General features: G+C 39.2%; 1 protein-coding gene and 1 long non-coding RNA gene across 2 annotated transcripts in view; one reads left to right on the top strand and one right to left on the bottom strand.

The window, feature by feature from the left end:
• PRKAA1 (protein kinase, AMP-activated, alpha 1 catalytic subunit) overlaps positions 1-18157 on the top strand; it is a 41336-nt gene that overhangs the window by 6697 nt on the left and 16482 nt on the right. The gene's annotated exons all lie outside the window — the stretch shown is intronic.
• The window catches only part of LOC105529219, a 34711-nt gene continuing 22841 nt past the window's right edge, over positions 6288-18157 (bottom strand). Inside the window, exon 4 of the long non-coding RNA XR_001004475.1 lies at positions 6288-6565. This is a non-coding gene — a long non-coding RNA (uncharacterized LOC105529219). The remainder of the gene's footprint in view (positions 6566-18157) is intronic.

The raw sequence follows: 18157 nt of genomic DNA, 5'->3' as shown, positions 1-18157 counted from the left end.
AATAAGGAAGAAAAAAACAAACAGTCCCATCAAAAAGTGGGCTAAAGATGTGAATAGATAATTCTCAAAAGAAGATATACAAATGGCCAAGAAACATGAAAAAATGCTCAACATCACTAATGATCAGGGAAATGCAAATCAAAACCACAGTGTGATACCACCTCACTCCTGGCCTGCAAGAATGGCCATAATAAAAAAATCAAAAAGCAGTAAATATTAGTGTGGATGTGGTGAACAGGGAACACTTTTTTTTTTTTGGACAGTGTTTCACTCTTGTCACCCAGGCTGGAGTGCACTGGCGTGATCTCAGCTCATTGCAACCTCTGCCTCCTGGGTTCAAGTGATTCTTCTGCCCCAGCCTCCCTAGTAGCTGGGATTATAGATGTGAGCCACCACGTCCTGCTAATTTTTGTATTTTTAGTAGAGATGGGGTTTCACCATGTTGGCCAGGCTGGTCTGGAACTCCTGACCTCAGGTGATCTCACCCACCTCGGCCTCCCAAAGTGATGGGATTACAGGCCTGAACCACCGTGCTGGGCCAGGAGACATCTTCTAAGTACTTGGATAGTGTAGAGGGACAGGGTAGACACCTACACATAAATGGGTGTTGTTAGGAGAGAGAAAGGGGGACATGGATACTCAGTGAACAGGCAGAAATGGCCACTATCGTGGTGATGTTGGTAATTAACACCAATAGCCTTAATTATGCAAGAATTCTTGCAAATAATAGGGTTAGCCATATATTTAGACAATTTGGAGTAAAGAAAGCTTTAAAAATTAGTTATATATATTGGTAAATTTAACATGAAGAGGGATCTAATAAAATATATTATATTGATATGCAGAAAAAGTCCCAGCATGATATTCCATGCTTATAGGAAATTTAATCTTGCGGGGAGAGTAGGCTGGAAGTTCGGAGTGATTGTTTCCTCTTATAGGCCAAAAAATTTGGTTACTTGGTGGTAGCATTTGGAGAGGAAGGTTTACAGAAAACTAGGGTTATTTTGTGATTATGCTTGAATTGTCTTTATTGTTTCCAACGCATCTTTTTTTTTAACTTCTAGTTATCAAGGTGTTAGGTTCCATGCCCTTGTGGGCCTTCCCTCTGCCCAAAAAAAGCATGGATGAGCAGAGTCATATCATTAAAATGGCAGTCTTTGTTAGTTTTTCTAGAGAAGATGATCTCTTTGGTAGGCTGGGTATGTCTTCGGCCAATGAGTTATTTATACATATAAACTATTAAGTTGGTAAGTATTTCTCTTTTTTTTTTGAGATGGAGTTTCACTCTTGTCTCCCAGGCTGGAGTGCAATGGTGTAATCTCAGCTCACTGCAACCTCCACCTCCTGGGTTCAAGCGATTCTTCAGCCTCAGCCTCCCAAGTAGTTGGGATTATAGGCACCCACCACTATGCCTGATTAATATTTTTTTGTATTTTTAGTAGAGACGGGGTTTCACCACATTGGCCAGGCTAGTCTCGAACTCCTGACCTCAGGTGATCCACCCATCTCGGCCTCCCAAAGTGCTGGGATTACAGGCGTGAGCCACCAAGCTTGGCCTAAGTTCGTATTTCTGTGTAAAACTGCAATTTCAACTACATAGGTAACTGTACTCTTTGTGAATAAATCATCGAAGTTATTTAAAAATTCCTTTAAGTAAAAAATATAAAGACCATCCTGGCTAACACGGTGAAACCCCATCTCTACTAAAAAAATACAGAAAACTAGCTGGGCGAGGTGGCGGGCGCCTGTAGTCCCAGCTACTCGGGAGGCTGAGGCAGGAGAATCACGTAAACCCGGAGGCGGAGCTTGCAGTGAGCTGAGATCCGGTCACTGCACTCCAGCCTGGGCGACAGAGCGAGACTCCGTCTCAAAAAAAAAATAAATAAATAAACATGAACTAGAGCTATATATATCATTGTGAATGAATCTTAAAAGTGTAAGGTTAGACCTCAAAAGCAAGTTGTATAAGAATATGTATAGTCTGCTGTTTTTTATATACATTTTAAAAACCTACAGAACCACTCATACTATGCTGGTGGAGTATAAATTGGTATCCTACCTCTACGTGAGTGTGACAGCATTTATTAAAATTAACCTAACAATTCAACTTCTAGGAATTATTCTATAGATGTACTCATGTGTATGAAATAATGGGTTATTCACTGCCATATTGTTGTAAATTTTTTTTTTTTTTTGAGACGGAGTCTCGCTCTGTCTCCCAGGCTGGAGTGAGTGGTGCGATCTCGGCTCACTGCAAGCTCCGCCTCCCGGGTTCCCGGCATTCTCCTGCCTCAGCCTTCCGAGCAGCTGGGACTACAGGCGCCGCCACCACGCCCGGCTAATTTTTTTTGTATTTTTAGTAGAGACGGGGTTTCACCGTGGTCTCGATCTCCTGACCTTGTGATCCGCCCGCCTCGGCCTCCCAAAGTGCTGGGATTACAGGCGTGAGCCACTGCGCCCGGCCTGTTGTAAATATTAATACAAAACTTTGGAAGTAACCTTTCTAATAATGTAATAGTAATGGTTTATCCATGTAGTGAAATACTTTTCAAACATTAAGAAAGAAAAAGGGAGGAACTTTGTATATTTTAGAGAACAATTGCCAGGGTGTATTTTTAAGAGGAAAAAGTAGAACAGTGTGTTTAATATGCCTACCACTTATGTATAAAAGGCAGGGGCAAATCTGTATCTTAAGTGTGACTGCTTTTATATACAGAGTGTGTCTCTTTAAAGATACACACAAGCTTCGTTATGTTAGTTGCTCAATATAGGGGACTAGGTACAGGAGGACACTGTGTTGCACTGTAGATGCTTTTGTACTTTTGAATTGTGTGTATAGTGCAGGTATTGTGTTATCAAAATATATACAATTACATTTATAAAAAACATGAAAAATAATGTTACTTTATTTTTTATGGATTCATAACCATGTGAAAATACATAAACGTGGGAAACACAAACATCAAATTCAGGATAAGGGAATCTGGGAGGAGTCATGCAGGGCTTGAGTTGTATCTGTAATGTTTTATTGCTTAAGCTGATGGTGGCTCATGGGTATGTGGAATGCCCTTGATGTGCTTGAAATGTTTTGTTTGCTTTCTTAAATTACCACCCATAGCTTTTAAAGCCCACTCTTCCCCAGGATTAAGCTATTTCCTTAACACGTTTTTATTCTTTTGATTTTAAAGTGGGAATGAAATGGTTAGGCGTCTGGAATTATCTTTAGTAGATATTTCTATCTTTGCTGCTTCTCTACCCCATTAAAATCCTCTGTTTCAAAGTATGATCTTGTTTCCCTTCAGGATTATATATCCAATTAGAAGAGCATTTGTTACAATGTTATGCAGTTAGACAAAGTTCCCTTAGATAGCACTAGCATGGTTGTTAGCTAATATTTAGTTGACTAATCTGCTATTCTTGTGAGGAGTGCATTGTGAATGCTGGTAACCTTTGCTCTGAGTAACGTGCAAGTCTTCCATGGCCAAAATATTTATCTTCCATTTCATTTAAAAGCAAAACCTTAGCACTATTCTAAAAACTAACAGTCTGAAGAATAAAGTTTGAATTTTGAAAAAGGGGGGAATCCCTTAGTAATGCATATGCCTGAGAAAGTCCATTTACTACATTCATTGATTGACTATAGAACAGCATTTAGTTTGGCTACAGCTGAGTTTACTCACTGGGGAGAATATTTAGCCTGGTTTTGAGAAAACAGTTTAGTTTCTGATACCATGCCAAGCCCTTTGTCCCTCTCACTGCACAGTGATGATGGGGAGAATGGATAGGTCAAAAGACTTGGAGTCAGAAGACCTGTCCCAACTTGATCACAATAGCTTTACTTCCACAACTTATAGAATCTCTTAGGACCTCAGTTTCTTTATCTGTAAAGGACAATACCTCCATCGTAGGTTTATGCTCAAATGTGATAATGTGAGTGTCTCCTAAGCTATTAGATGCCATGTTTTAAAAAGTATTATGCTACTGAAGGCCGGGCGCGGTGGCTTATGCCTGTAATCCCAGCACTTTGGGAGGCCGAGGTGGGCGGATCACGAGGTCAAGATATTGAGACCATCCTGGCCAACGTGGTGAAACCCAATCTCTACTAAAAATACAAAAATAGCTGGGCGTGGTGGCATGCGCCTGTTGTCCCAGCTACTTGGCAGGATGAGGCAGGAGAATCGCTTGAACCCGGGAGGTGGAGGTTGCAGTGAGCCGAGATTGTGTCACTGCACTCCAGCCTGGCGATAGAGCGAGATTCCATCTCAAAAAAAAAAAGAAAAAGTATTATGCTACTTAAATTTTAATAGTGAAGTATGTTGGTAACTGGATTCAGGCAAATATTTCTGTTGCTTCGAGTAAGGGAAATGTAACAGATTATAATATGATGGCCTTCAATTACCAAGATTTTGCTGAGATGAAAGAGGGAGGGGAAGAATGGGTAACGTGGAGGGGATATTGCCCACCCTAAATGAGAACATTTTAGAGTCGTCAGTGTTGGGATATTATTTCAGACTCTTAGAGGAAAAAATTTGTATCAAACTAAAATCGGGAATAATCATGTTATAGAAAATTTACGAGGTTTCTTTAGGACTTCTCAGAGCTCTAACGTGTTAATAAGCACAGTGAGTCTACGAAAGGGACTCACTGTGCTTATTATTAACACATTAAATAATAAATGTGACTGGGCGTGGTGGGTCATGCCTATAATCCCAGCACTTTGGGAGGCCGAGGCGGGCGGATAACAAGGTCAGGAGTTCGAGACTAGCCTGGGCAATATGGTGAAACCCTGTCTCTATTAAAAATACAAAAATTAGTCAGGCATGGTGGCGGGCCCCTTTAGCCGTAGCTACTCTGGAGCCTGAGGTAGGAGAATTGCTTGAACTCGGGAGGCGGAGGTTGCAGTGAGCCGAGATCGCACCACTGCACTCCAGCCTGGGCGATAGAGCGAGACTCCATCTTAAAAAAAAAAAAAGGTTATTTCCTACCAAATGGAAATATAGGAAATATACATCCTTTCCCAGACATACTTGATTATGCAATCTTTTTCCCTGGAGAGTCTTCAGTTCTAGTGTGTTGTAGAGCGTACTTTAGAAAATTTATTCTAATAGTTTTCGTTTTATTATTTTTCTAGCCCATAGAAAATTAGAATCCCCACGGAGAACATTGGAGAGAGGATTTAAGAGTAGAATCCTGGGCTGGGCACAGTGGGTCATGCCTATAATCCCAGCACTTTGGGAGGCCGAGGCGGGCGGATAACAAGGTCAGGAGTTCGAGACTAGCCTGGGCAATATGGTGAAACCCTGTCTCTATTAAAAATACAAAAATTAGTCAGGCATGGTGGCGGGCCCCTTTAGCCGTAGCTACTCTGGAGCCTGAGGTAGGAGAATTGCTTGAACTCGGGAGGCGGAGGTTGCAGTGAGCCGAGATCGCACCACTGCACTCCAGCCTGGGCGATAGAGCGAGACTCCATCTTAAAAAAAAAAAAAGGTTATTTCCTACCAAATGGAAATATAGGAAATATACATCCTTTCCCAGACATACTTGATTATGCAATCTTTTTCCCTGGAGAGTCTTCAGTTCTAGTGTGTTGTAGAGCGTACTTTAGAAAATTTATTCTAATAGTTTTCGTTTTATTATTTTTCTAGCCCATAGAAAATTAGAATCCCCACAGAGAACATTGGAGAGGGGATTTAAGAGTAGAATCCTGGGCTGGGCACAGTGGGAGGTGGGTGGATCACGAGGTCAGGAGATCGAGACCTCCCTGGCCCACATGGTGCGACCCCATCTCTAGTAAAAATACAAAATTAGCTGGGCGTGGCACATTCCTGTAGTCCCAGCTACTCAGGAGGCTGAGGCAGGAGAATCACTTGAATCTGGGAGGTGCAGGTTGCAGTGAGCTGTGATTGCACCACTGCACTCCAGCCTAGTGATAGAGTGAGACTCTATCTCAACAACAACAACAACAACAAAAAAAAAAAAAAAAAGAAAAAAAGAGTTGATTCCTGATAGGCTATAAAGGCTGGGATACAAATTCAAAAAGCAGAAAACCACAGGAGCTGGAACATTCTAGGCTGGGAGCAAAAAACCCTATCCCACTAAATAATTCCCACTGTTGTCACTGTGTGAGGGTATAAGGAGCAGTTGATACTCATAAGTTAACATTTGCTTGGTTCCCAGTCTTCATGTACAGTGTGTTCCATTTAAGAAGTCATGACCATGTGTAGTACAATTAGAAAAGCTGTTTTCAAAAAATATTACTTTTGTTAACTTGTTAATTTTAATGGTGAATATCATATTTCAGAAAATCCACCCTCCTTTTCTTGTCAGGGACTGACTGTGTGGTCCTGCTCCCTGTTATGTATGGAGGCAGAGGGAAAGGGGCTCTGGTCCCCTCAACATCATGTCTTTGGTGCCAGCTGGTTCTGTCCTCAGTTGCCTGGATACTGAACTTCTCTGAGCAGGGCAGAACTGAGATCCAGTGGGCTGCTCCTGAGGATGCTTACGCTTTCTCATTTGATTTCAGGTCTCCTCTTTTGCTTCCCATTGCAATCAATAAAGGCCATTCCTACCATAAAGAAATAAAAAAGAAAATCTATCTTTAATGAATAAATAACAACTGTATATATTTATGGGGCACAATGTGATGTTTTGATACATGTATACATACATTCTACACTGATCAAATCAGGCCAAGTAGTATATCCATCTCCTCAAATATTTATCATTACTTTGTGGTGAGAACATTTAAAGTTCCCTTTTTTAACTCTTTTGAAAAATTAATATATTAACTGTAATCATGATGCTATGCAATACAACACCAGGTCCTGTTCCCTTAATTTTATGTAGCCATTGACCAATATCTTCCTTTTCCCCTCCAGCCCCACTTACCCCAGCTACTGGTAATCACCATTCTACTCTCTACTTCTGTGAGTTTGCGTTTTTAGATTCCAAATATAAGTGAGTCTTAGACACCTGTGACATACTGATTTCAATTCCTTTGGATTTATACTCAGTAATGGGATTGCTGGATCATATAGTAATTCTATTTTTAGTTTTGTGAGGAACCTCTATATTGTTTTACAAAATGGTTGTATTTATAGTTCCACCAACAGTGTATAAGTGTTCCATTTCTCTGTGTCCTTGTGAATACTTATCTTTCATCTTTTTGATAATAGCCAGTCTAACAGGTGTGAGGCGATACCTTATTGTGGCTTTAATTTGCATTTCTCTTACGATTAGAGATGTTCAGCATTTTTTCATCTATCTGTTGGCCATTTATTTGTCTTTTTTATTTTTATTTTTTAGACAGTGTCTCACTCTGTTGCCCAGGCTGGAGTGCAGTGGCATGATCATGGCTCACTGCAACCTTGATCTCCTGGGCTCAAGCGATCCTCCCACCTCTGCTGGGACTACAGGCATACACCACCACGCCTGGCTAATTTATGTATGTTTTATAGAGACAGGGTCTCACCATGTTGCTTAGACTGGTCTTGTACTCCTGGGCTCAAGCAGTCTACCCACCTCGGCCTCCCAAAGTGCTGAGATTATAGGCATGAGCCACTGTGCCTGGCTGGATATTAGCTATATATCTGATGCTTTATTTGTAAATATGTTTTCTCAGTCTTTAGTTTGTCTCTTCACTCTATTTGTTCTTGTTTATTTGTGTTTTTTTTTTTTTTTTGAGATGGAGTCTTGCTCTGTCGCCCAGGCTGGAGTGCAATCGGCTCACAGCAACCTCTGCCTCCCTGGTTCAAGTGATTCTCCTGCCTCAGCCTCATGAGTAGGTGAGACTATAGGTGTGCACCGCTACGCTCAGCTAATTTTGTATTTTTAGTAGAGACGGTGCTTCACCATGTTGGTCAGACTGGTCTGGAACTCCTGACCTTCTGATCCGCCTGCCACAGCCTGCCAAAGTGTTGGGATTACAGGCGTAAGCCACCGCGCCCGGCCTGTTTGTTTGTTTTTTGCTGTACAGAAGCTTTTTAGTTTGATGTCATACCATTTGTTTATTATTGCTTTTCTTGCCTGTGCATTAGGGGGTCATATCCAAGAAATAATTGTCCACCCCTGTGTCATGGAGCTTCTCGTCTAAGTTTTCTTCTAGTAGGTTTATAATTTCAGGTCTTAAATTTAATCCATTTTAAGTTGATACTTGTTAAGGGGTGAGATAAGGGTCCATTTCCATTCTTCTGTATGCGGCTACCCAGTTTTTCAAATAACATTATTGAAGAGACTGTCCTTTCCCCATTGTGTAGTCTTGGCACCTTTGTCAAAAATCCATTGACTGTAGATATATGCGTTTATTCTGGGCTGTTCATCCTATTCCATTGGTTGACATGTCTGTTTTTATGTCAGTGCTATGCTGTTTTAATTACTATAGGTTTGTAATATATTTTCAAACATGGTAGTGTGATGCCTCCAGCTTTGTTCTCTTTGGACCTCAAGTCTATTTTGTCTGAAATAAGTATCGCTACCTCTGTTCTCTTTCTGTTTGCATTTGTATGGAATATCTTTTTCAGTCCCTTCATTTTCAGTCTATGAGGTCTGTGAGTGTCCTTTATAGTGAAGTGAGTCTCTATTATAGGCAGCGTAGAGTTGGGTCTTGTTTTTTATCCATTTAGCCACTCTATGCCTATTGTTTGGAGAATTTAATCTATTTAAAATCAAAGTAATTATTGATAGGTAAGGACTTAGTAGTGCCATTTTCTTAATTGTTTTCTAGTTTTTCTGTAGAACCTTTGTTCCTTTCACGATTACTTTCCCCCTTTGTGGCTCGATAGCTTTCTGTAGTGGTTCACTTTGGAATTTTTCTTTTTATCTTTTGCAAAAGCAAAGGCTTTTGCTTTGTAGTTACCCTGTGGCTTACATAAAACATCTTATAACTGGTATATAAGCTGGTAACAAGTTAACTTTGATCACATACACAAATTCTGTTTTTACTCCCCCTCCTCCATGTTTTATGTTCATGATGTCACAATATACATTTTAAAAATAATTTGTATCTTTAACAGATTATTGTAGCTTTATTATTTTTTTGAGACGGAGTTTCACTCTTGCTGCCCAGGCCAGAGTGCAACGGTGCGATCTTGGCTCACCCCGGCCTCCACCTCCCAGGGGTTCAAGCTATTCTCCTGCCTCAGCCTTGTGAGTAGCTGGGATTACAGGCACGCGCCACCACCCCCGGCTAATTTTGTATTTTTAGTAGAGACAGGGTTTCTCCATGTTGGTCAGGCTGGTCTCAAACTCCCAGCCTCAGGTGATCCACCTGCTTCGGCCTCTCAGAGTGCTGGGATTATAGGTGTGAGCCACCGTGCCTGGCTAGCTTTAACTATTCTTAGTAGTTTTCTCTTTTAACCTTTATATTAGATATATAATTGATTTACTCACCACTATTACAGTATTAGTGTGTTTTGGGTTTGACAGTATACTTACTTTTTCCATTGAGTTTTATACTTTTCATGTATTTTCTTGTTACTCATTAGTGTCCTCTTTCTTCAGCTTAAAGAACTTCCTTTACTATTTCTTTTTCTGTTTCTTTTTGTTTGTTTGTTTGAGACGAAGTCTCACTTTGTTGCCCAGGCCAGAGTGTAGTGGCGAGATCTCGGCTCACTGCAACCTCTGCCTGCTCTTTTCAAGCGATCCTCGCACCTCAGCCTCCCAAGTAGCTAGGATTACAGGCGTACACCATGACTCACAACTAATTTTTTTTGTGTGTGTGTTTTTAGTAGAGACAGGGTTTCACTATGTTGGCCAGGCCTGTTTTGAACTCTTAACCTCAAGTGCTCCGCCTGCCTTGGCCTCCCAAGGTGCTGGGATTACAGGCGGGAGCCACCATGCCTGACCACTGTTTTTCATTCTTTATCCTTTTCTTCCTCAAGTCGTATGATTTCCAGTGGCCTGTCTTCTAATTACTAATCGTTTCTTCTGCTTGATGTAGCCTGCAGTTGAACCCCTTGATTGAATTTTTCAGTTCAGTTACACTATTCTTCAGCTCTGTGATTATGTACTTCTTTAGAAAATCCACTTTTCAACTGATAAACTAACTATATCCGTTTCCAGGGTTGCAGTAACAGTGCCACAGATTCAATGACTTACAGCAACAGAAAATTATTCTTTGCCAGTGCTGGAGGTCAGAAATTTGAAATCAAATGGCCATCAGGGCCATGTTTCTTCTGAAGGCTCTAGTAGAGAATCTGTTCCTTGCCTCTTCCAGCTGCTGCTGCTTTTTTTTTTTTCTTCTTGAGACGGAGTCTCATTCTGTCACCCAGAATAGAGTGCAGTGGCGTGATCTCATTTCACTGCAATCTCCTCCTCCTGGATTCAACACGTGATTCTCCTGCCTCAGTCTCCCAAGTAGCTGGGACTACAGGCGCGTTCTGCCACACCTGGGTAATTTTTGTATTTTTAGTAGAGATGGGGTTTCGCCATGTTGGCCAGGCTGGTCTCGAACTCCTGACCTCAGGTGATCCACCCGCCTCGGCCTCCCAAAGTGCTGGGATTACAGGCATGAACCACCGTACCCGGCCCTCTTCCAGCTTCTTGTGGCTCCTGATGTTCCTTGGTTTGTAATAGCATAACTCCAGTCTCTGCCTCTGTCTTCACATGGCTGCGCTCTCTTGCTTGCTAGCTAGTTCGCTCTCTCTCTCTGTGTGTGTGTGTGTGTGTGTGTGTGTGTGCGCGCGTGTGTGTGTGTGTGCTCTCCTCTTCTTGTAAGGATACCAGGCATTAGATATAGGGCTCACTCTAAATCCAGTAAGATTTCATCTTCAAATCCTTCACTAACCACATCTGTAAAGATCCTATTTCCAAATAATATAACAATCAGAGATTCTGGGTTGACATAGATTTTGTGGGGATGTTATTCACTTCACTACACTTGTTTTTATATTTTGTATGCTTTTAGTTTTATGCTTTCTTTCTTAGTTTTTGAGTAACTTTTAAATTGGTTTGATAGAATGTATTAATAAAATGTCTGTGGGCTGGGCATGGTGGCTCATGCCTGTAATCCCAGCACTTTGGGAGGCTGAGTGGGGGGCAGATCACCCGAGGTCAGGAGTTCAAGACCAGCCTGACCAACATGGTGAAACCCCATCTCTACTGAACATACAAAAATTAGCCGGGCGAGGTGGTAGGTGCCTGTAATCCCAGCTACTTGGGAGGCTGAGGTAGGAGAATCGCTTGAACCCAAGAGGCGAAGGTTGCAGTGAGCCGAGATCACGCCATTGCACTCCAGCCTGGGCAAGAAGAGCTAAACTCCATCTTAAAAAATAAATAAAATAAAATAAAATAAAATAAAATGTCTGTGGAATCCTAAGACATTGAAATTGATATGAGGCAGGTTTTCAGTACACTAGATTCATGTTCTGATACAGGAAGGAGGTCATAGTAGCAGTGCCTGGAACATAGTAGGAGTACCAACTGGTACTCAAATATTTCTTGAATGAGTGAATTTGTATGATTGAATGCATTTTTGGGTAATTCTTATTAGTACAGGGAATTCAGTCTGTTCTTTTCAAAACTGTGTATACATTAAGAATTTCTCTGATATGTTTAACTTCCATTTATGTTTTATTAAAAGGATGTGTATGTTTACATGTCTTTCTGAGGATTATCTTTTTAAAAAATTATCAAATTTCACTTACCATGTTTGGAAAAAGCATAGCTTTTCGAGTTTGACCTGGGTTGAAGTTTTGGCTTTTCCATTCATTAGCTGTGTAACTTTGGGCAAGTTATTTCATCTTTCTGCGCCTCAGCTTCCTGTAAAATGTTGCTACTGCCAGATCTTCCAGTTTGGTAAGAGTGTGTCAGTATGTTTGGGTACAAAGTGAGTATGGTACAAATATTAACTAGTAAGTTGTATACCTTAATTATGTATTGTAATGGAACTAGATTTTTGTTGTAAAAAATTGTTTTTGAAAAAAAAAAAACCTTGTTTATTAAAACTCACATCAAATTAAGTTGCTGTTTTCCTCTGTGTTCTTCTGTGACCAAACAAGTGTTCCTGTAGTAGGTGAAATCACTGTCAAGGATTGGTGTTATGTGTATATATGTCTGATAGTAATCTGTTGAACATTAACCAAAGTCAGGAAATGAGTTGAACTTTGGAAGGTAGAAATCTGAGGACTGATGGTAGTGGTGGTGGGGTAGGGGTGGTGGAGCAGGTTGGAGGGATTGAAGTATATGGGAATGGGAGCTAGATACATTAAAATGACAGCTATTATTTATTTAGCACTTATGTACCTGGATAAAGGAATGCTATTGCATCTACATGGATAGGGAGCACCAGTCAGAGCTGAGATAAAACTGGCTATTCAGAGATTAAAACAAATAATTCAGGGCTGATTAGATAAAGATGGGGGAACAGGTCTGGGAGCAGTGGAAAATAAATAACCCTAAATAATAATAGCTACCATTTATCAATCACTTCCTATGTGCCAGGCATTGTGTAAAGTGCTTTACAAACACTATTTCACGTATTTATTATAGTCACCCTTATGGAGTATGTGGTATTCTTATTTTACAGATGAGTAAATAGAAGGTTGAAGTTTTTTTAACTTGCCCAAGTCAAACATCTAGTAAGTACCTTCAAACAAGAATAAAACCGAGGTCTGTGCGACTATAAAATCTATGCTTTGTATACATATTGCTTTCATATTGTGCAACTAGAATGAGGGGTTCAACCCTATTCAGCTCTACTCCCAAAAAAGGTGAATCTGCTGATACTACTTGTAATTGTTTTTTTCCCCTCTTTGGAAAATATTTTTATTTATTTATTTTTTGAGATGGAGTCTTGCTCTTTTGCCCAGGCTGGAGTGCGGTGGCATGATCTCCGCTCACTGCAACCTCTGCGCCTCAGCTTCAAGTGTTTCTCCTGCCTCAGCCTCCTAAGTAGCTGGGATTACAGGTACATGCCAATACACCTGGCTAATTTTTTTTGTATTTTTAGTAGAGATGGGGTTTCACCATGTTGACCAAACTGGTCTCAAACTCCTGACCTTGTGATCCGCCCACCTCGTCCTCCCAAAGTGCTCGGATTACAGGCCTGAGCTACCACGCCCGGCCTTGGAAATTTTTTTTCTAACTGGTAAGAATACAAAATAGCAAGTAAAATTAAAAAAGGATCACAGTGGAATAACTATTTTCATTTTAGCATATTACCATTTTTATATAAATTTTTTTGTGTAGCTAAAAAATGTAAAGTGCATATATAACTTGTTTTTCATGTTTATAAGAACATTTTCTATAGTTTTCCTATGAGAGTCTGTTAGGTTGGAATAACAGTGTATTAAACTGTTCTCTGAAATTGGTCAGCCTTTTGTTCTTACATAATATGCTGTAATGAACATATTTATGCACATTTTTTCATCGACTTTTAAATCAAATTCTTGGAAAACTACAGATTAAAAAAAAAATCCTGATCATGTAATTTGTGTGTGTTTATGAATTTGAATGGTCTCTTGACATTGCTGTCAGGGCACTGCCCCTTTTCCTGCCACTGTGATACAATCATACTTTTGTTGTTTCTTCTATTACTTCAAAAGGGAAGAAGTTATACCACCATACTTTAAAACAATTAATTTATAATTTGATGAAATGCTCAAGTATTAGAAAAAAGTTTTATGGTATATCTTGATTGGTTATGGATTTTGTTCTGTTTATTATGCCTTTTGGGTGGTTGGGGGGCCTCTGTTATTTACAGGTGGGTTAATATTCTGCTCCTTATTACTCGTGAGTTAAATTATACTCAATTCCCTATTCCACAGTTACCACATTCCCTCCTATTTTTGCTAATTTCCTCCTCATTTTTTGTTATGTGTTCTATAAAATTTCCCATCACATTATTACTGCTACAACCTACTGTTTTCTACATGATTTTAATTGTATTGTTGTAAAATTCTTCTTGCTCTGCTCTGATTTCATACCTCCTATATTTTCTTATCACTCTGAAAATAGTTACACATTTTGCTAGTACAATCAATGCATTTCATAGATGAGTTTAATGTCTATTCTTTTTTTGTTTTATTCTTTTGTATTATAAGACTTTTTGCTTTTTCGTACTTTACTGTTATTTTTTTCATCATTACAGGCCGGGAAGGTCCCATAGCCCAGGTTGCTTTTGGTCAATACTGTTTTCCCCAGCAGCATTAACTGGCATGTAGGAGATGCTCAGTACATAATGCCAAAATAATGAATTTAAGAGAATGCTTTGAATTCTGATTCCAGTTCCTTATTAAATGACAGAATATATGTCCAGAGTTTTGGATAAGCTCCAATTGTTTCTTAAAGTTAATTGAGGTTGAAATTCAGTTGAGCAGGGTATCATAGGAGTTTGGTTGGTTTGTGATGGTTTGGGAGTTCAGGCCCAAATGGATTCTGTCTTAGTATTCGTTCCAAGTCTGAGTCCACCAGTATTATCCAGTACTGTGGGGATTTCCCAGTCTTGTTTCAGCTGAGCAGCTATCAAGAGAAAGTCTGTGCCAAGCCAGAGCTTGGAGATTATTGGAGGATGTGTTTAGTACCATGCTTCGGTTTCAGCCTACTTGTTCTAAGAAAGAAGGTACTTCCTGAAGCAAGCTTTAACAGTCAAGTTGGCTGCTCTTAATCACATCTAATTAGTACTGGAGATTGGAGAACGTCTTACTAGAAAGCAAAATGTGCTTCATTTTCACAGTTGATTTCAGCTGTGATTATAGGGTTGCCCTCCTTCTTTATCTTGTACATTTCATACTAGACCCCCATCCTTCTAATATAGTTATATCATACTTTTAAAAAACCTATATTTGGTTTTTCATAATTGTGGCTGTGTAAACGCTATTTGCTAAGTCAGTATCTATGACTATGTTTTATTTCTTATAGAACTTTAATTTTTACTGGCATTCATGAATTATCTTGTTTTTTCATTTGTTTAATTTTTTTTAACCTAAGGCTTAATTTCTCACATCTTCCAGTGCCTTTGTAAAATTTCTCAATATGATATTCCATATTTCTAAACTTGTTAGATTATCTCTCCTCCTACCCCCAGAAATAACTATTTTGGATTCTTTGTCACATTCCTATCTGGATTTGTTGCCTTCTAGGCCTTCTCCATATCTGTTACTGTGACTTTGCTTCACCATTTTGAGATTCTCTTAGTTTTTCTACTATATTGGATCCCTTCTTTACTGGATTCCATGCCATCTTTCTTGGGTTTCTTCCTCATTTTGATGGAATATATATTCTGCAGTAGGTTCCTGAGAAAGAGTGCACAAAGGTTAAATTTTTGGAGACTTAGCCTCATGACTGTCTAAATTCTACTGATGCTGATCATAACACCAAAAGACACAATCCCTAATGCCATAATTCCAAATGTTGAAATACTGAAAGATCAAAATCTCCAAACATCAGAATCCCTAAATTCTAAAAATCTCACACATCTGAAATCCTGAAAATCATAATCGTGAAATATTAAAATCCCAAATGTTGAAATGCTGCAAGCCAACACCTGGGGTAGAAATTAATGCATATTCGGTTGTATGAAAGATAGTTGCATCACTTCACTTGCATCATGTTAGGTGGAACGGATTGCCTTTTTATTGTATTTATTTGGAAATTAAGTATGGTTTAAGGAGTTGGTTTATGGGTGCCAAATTGAGGGGTGGATTCATGAATTTAATTTTAAGTATCAGCTTGACTGGATTAAGGAATACCTAGAAACCTGTTAAAGCATTATTTTGGGTTTGTGAGGAGATTAGCATATGAGTCTGAGTGGACTAGGTGGGGAAGATCTGCCCTCAATGTTGGTAGCCACCATTAAATCTGCTGGGGGCCCAGAGAGAACAAATTGTTGCCTTTCTGAGAGCTGGAGCAGACTTTTCTTCTGCTGAATTGGACATCAGAACTCCAGGCTTGTTGGTCTTTGGACTCTAGGACATAACAGCAGCAGCCCCTTGGGTCCTGGTCTTTCAGCCTCAGACTGAGACCTGGTTTGGCTTGGTTCTGAGGTCTTTAGACTGAGCCAAGCTACCAGCATGCCAGGGTCTCTCCAGCTTGAAAATGGCCTGTTGTGGAACTTATCAGCCACTATAACCACATGAGCCAATTCCCCTAATAAATCATCTCTCATATATCTACGTATATATACATCTTATTGGTTATGTCTCTCTGGAGAATGCTGACTAATACAGATTTGGTATTGAGAAAGCCAAATATCATTCCTTCTTACTGTATTCCTTACAGCACAATGGAAGAGACCCGTGAAATTGTTCCCTTGCAAAAAGTCTGTGATAAATTAAGTATACTAGGCTACTTAATGGTGAAAGAGAAAAGTTTAAAAGCTAATTATTATTGGTGTTGTGAAAACAGAAAATCACTTAATTATAATGACCAAGCAATAATTTCCAAATGGTCAGCATATACTTACAAAATATTTAGGCCACAACTGCTCTAGTCTAAACACAAGTGAATGTTTTGAAGATCACAGAAGTGAATATGCAAGTGAAAAATATAAGAAAGCTCCCCTGCCAAATTATTCAATCAGGTATGACTTCTGCCCTTTCACACATAGTGCCAATTTGCTATGCTATGTATTTTATCTTTGCCTCATGTCTAATACTGCAGGTATAAATTTTGTAAAGGCTTTTAGAGAATTCTAACTCATTTTATGCACTTTTTTTTGCATATTTGACTCCATGAAAGTGCATTATCATGATGTGATTTAATGTGTAAGCATTGTGCATGTACATAAAAATGTTGAAACTTGCTCAGTAAATGAAGAGATGTCCATTTTGTTCATCTGTATTTGTGAAAGATAAAATTTCTCAAGATCTTGGCTCTTTGTGCAAGTGGTAGTGACCCATTGCAGTTTTTGATTGATCTTGTCAGAAGATTCAGGTTGTCTGGTATGTCAGATGACCGCAGTTATGAATCTGGGTGCACCTGATTACCAACCATAGTGATATGTGTTTATCCATTTTGCTTTTAATCTATTTCTTCATGAATACAGTTTATCTGTTCCTATTATACCCATGTAACGGTTGTTAGTATACCTGAGTGTTTATGATTGCAAAAATAGGTTATTAGTGCTTATTTTATTGTGTAAAGGGGCCTATGAACTATCCCATTGTGTTTTTATGTTTCTCAAATAAATCTTTTAAAAATGGAAATAAGTGTCTTTTAGATAATTTTCTACAAATTATTTTTCCACAATTCTGTTTTTAGGATTTTGTTCTTTTGGGATTGTGATTTTTGGAATTTTAGATTTTAGGGATTAAAAATGGAAATAAGTGTCTTTTAGATAACTTTCTACAAATTATTTTTCCGGAATTCTGTTTTTAGGATTTTGTTCTTTTGGGATTGTGATTTTTGGAATTTTAGATTTCAGGGATTTTGATCTTTTGGGATTTCAACATTTGGGATTATGGCATTTGGGATTGTGTCTTTTGGGATTATGTCCTAAACCCAAATTCTGTCACCACTGACTGTCTAGTGATAGCATTTAAAATGGAAAGACAAAATGACTTGATTTTTTTTCCCTTTATTTTTAACTGCATTTTAAAAAATAGAGACTGGGCATGGTGGCTCACACGTGTAATCCTAGCACTTTGGGAAGTTGAGGCTGGTGGATTGCTTGAACCCAGGAGTTTGAGACCATCCTGGTCAATAGGGTGAAACCTGATTTCTACAGAAAAATACAAAAAAATTAGCTGGGTGTGGTGGGGTCTGCCTATAGTCCCAGCTACTTGGGAGGCTGAGATGGGAGGATCACCTGAGCCTGGGGAGGTTAAGGCTGCATTGAGCTGTGATTGTGACACTGCACTCCACCCTGGGTGATAAGTGACACTCTGTCTCAAAAAAAATAAAAAAATAAAAAATAAAAAATGAAAAAACAGAAAAAAAAATAAAAATAGAGAAACCAAAGAAACTAGAAACCACATGCACATGAACCAGAATTTCAAAGGTATAAGAGGTTATGGATGGGGAAATGTATCTATGGCATGAGAGTCTTTTGGGATGATGGAACTGTTCTGTATCTGACTATATAATGCTGGTTACACCAATTTCTATATGTTTTAACATCCATATAAATGATACTATAAGAAAAATTTCAGTCTATATGTATGATAGGTTAAAAGGTGAAAAATTAAAAGAATTTAAAAATACAAAAAGGTGGGCCGGGCGC

This window comes from Mandrillus leucophaeus, unplaced genomic scaffold, assembly GCF_000951045.1.
Source record: "Mandrillus leucophaeus isolate KB7577 unplaced genomic scaffold, Mleu.le_1.0 Scaffold119, whole genome shotgun sequence".
Classification (NCBI taxonomy): Eukaryota; Metazoa; Chordata; class Mammalia; order Primates; family Cercopithecidae; genus Mandrillus; species Mandrillus leucophaeus.
The sequence above is the reverse complement of the archived record's forward strand: the minus strand, read 5'-3'. Positions and strand labels throughout refer to the sequence as shown.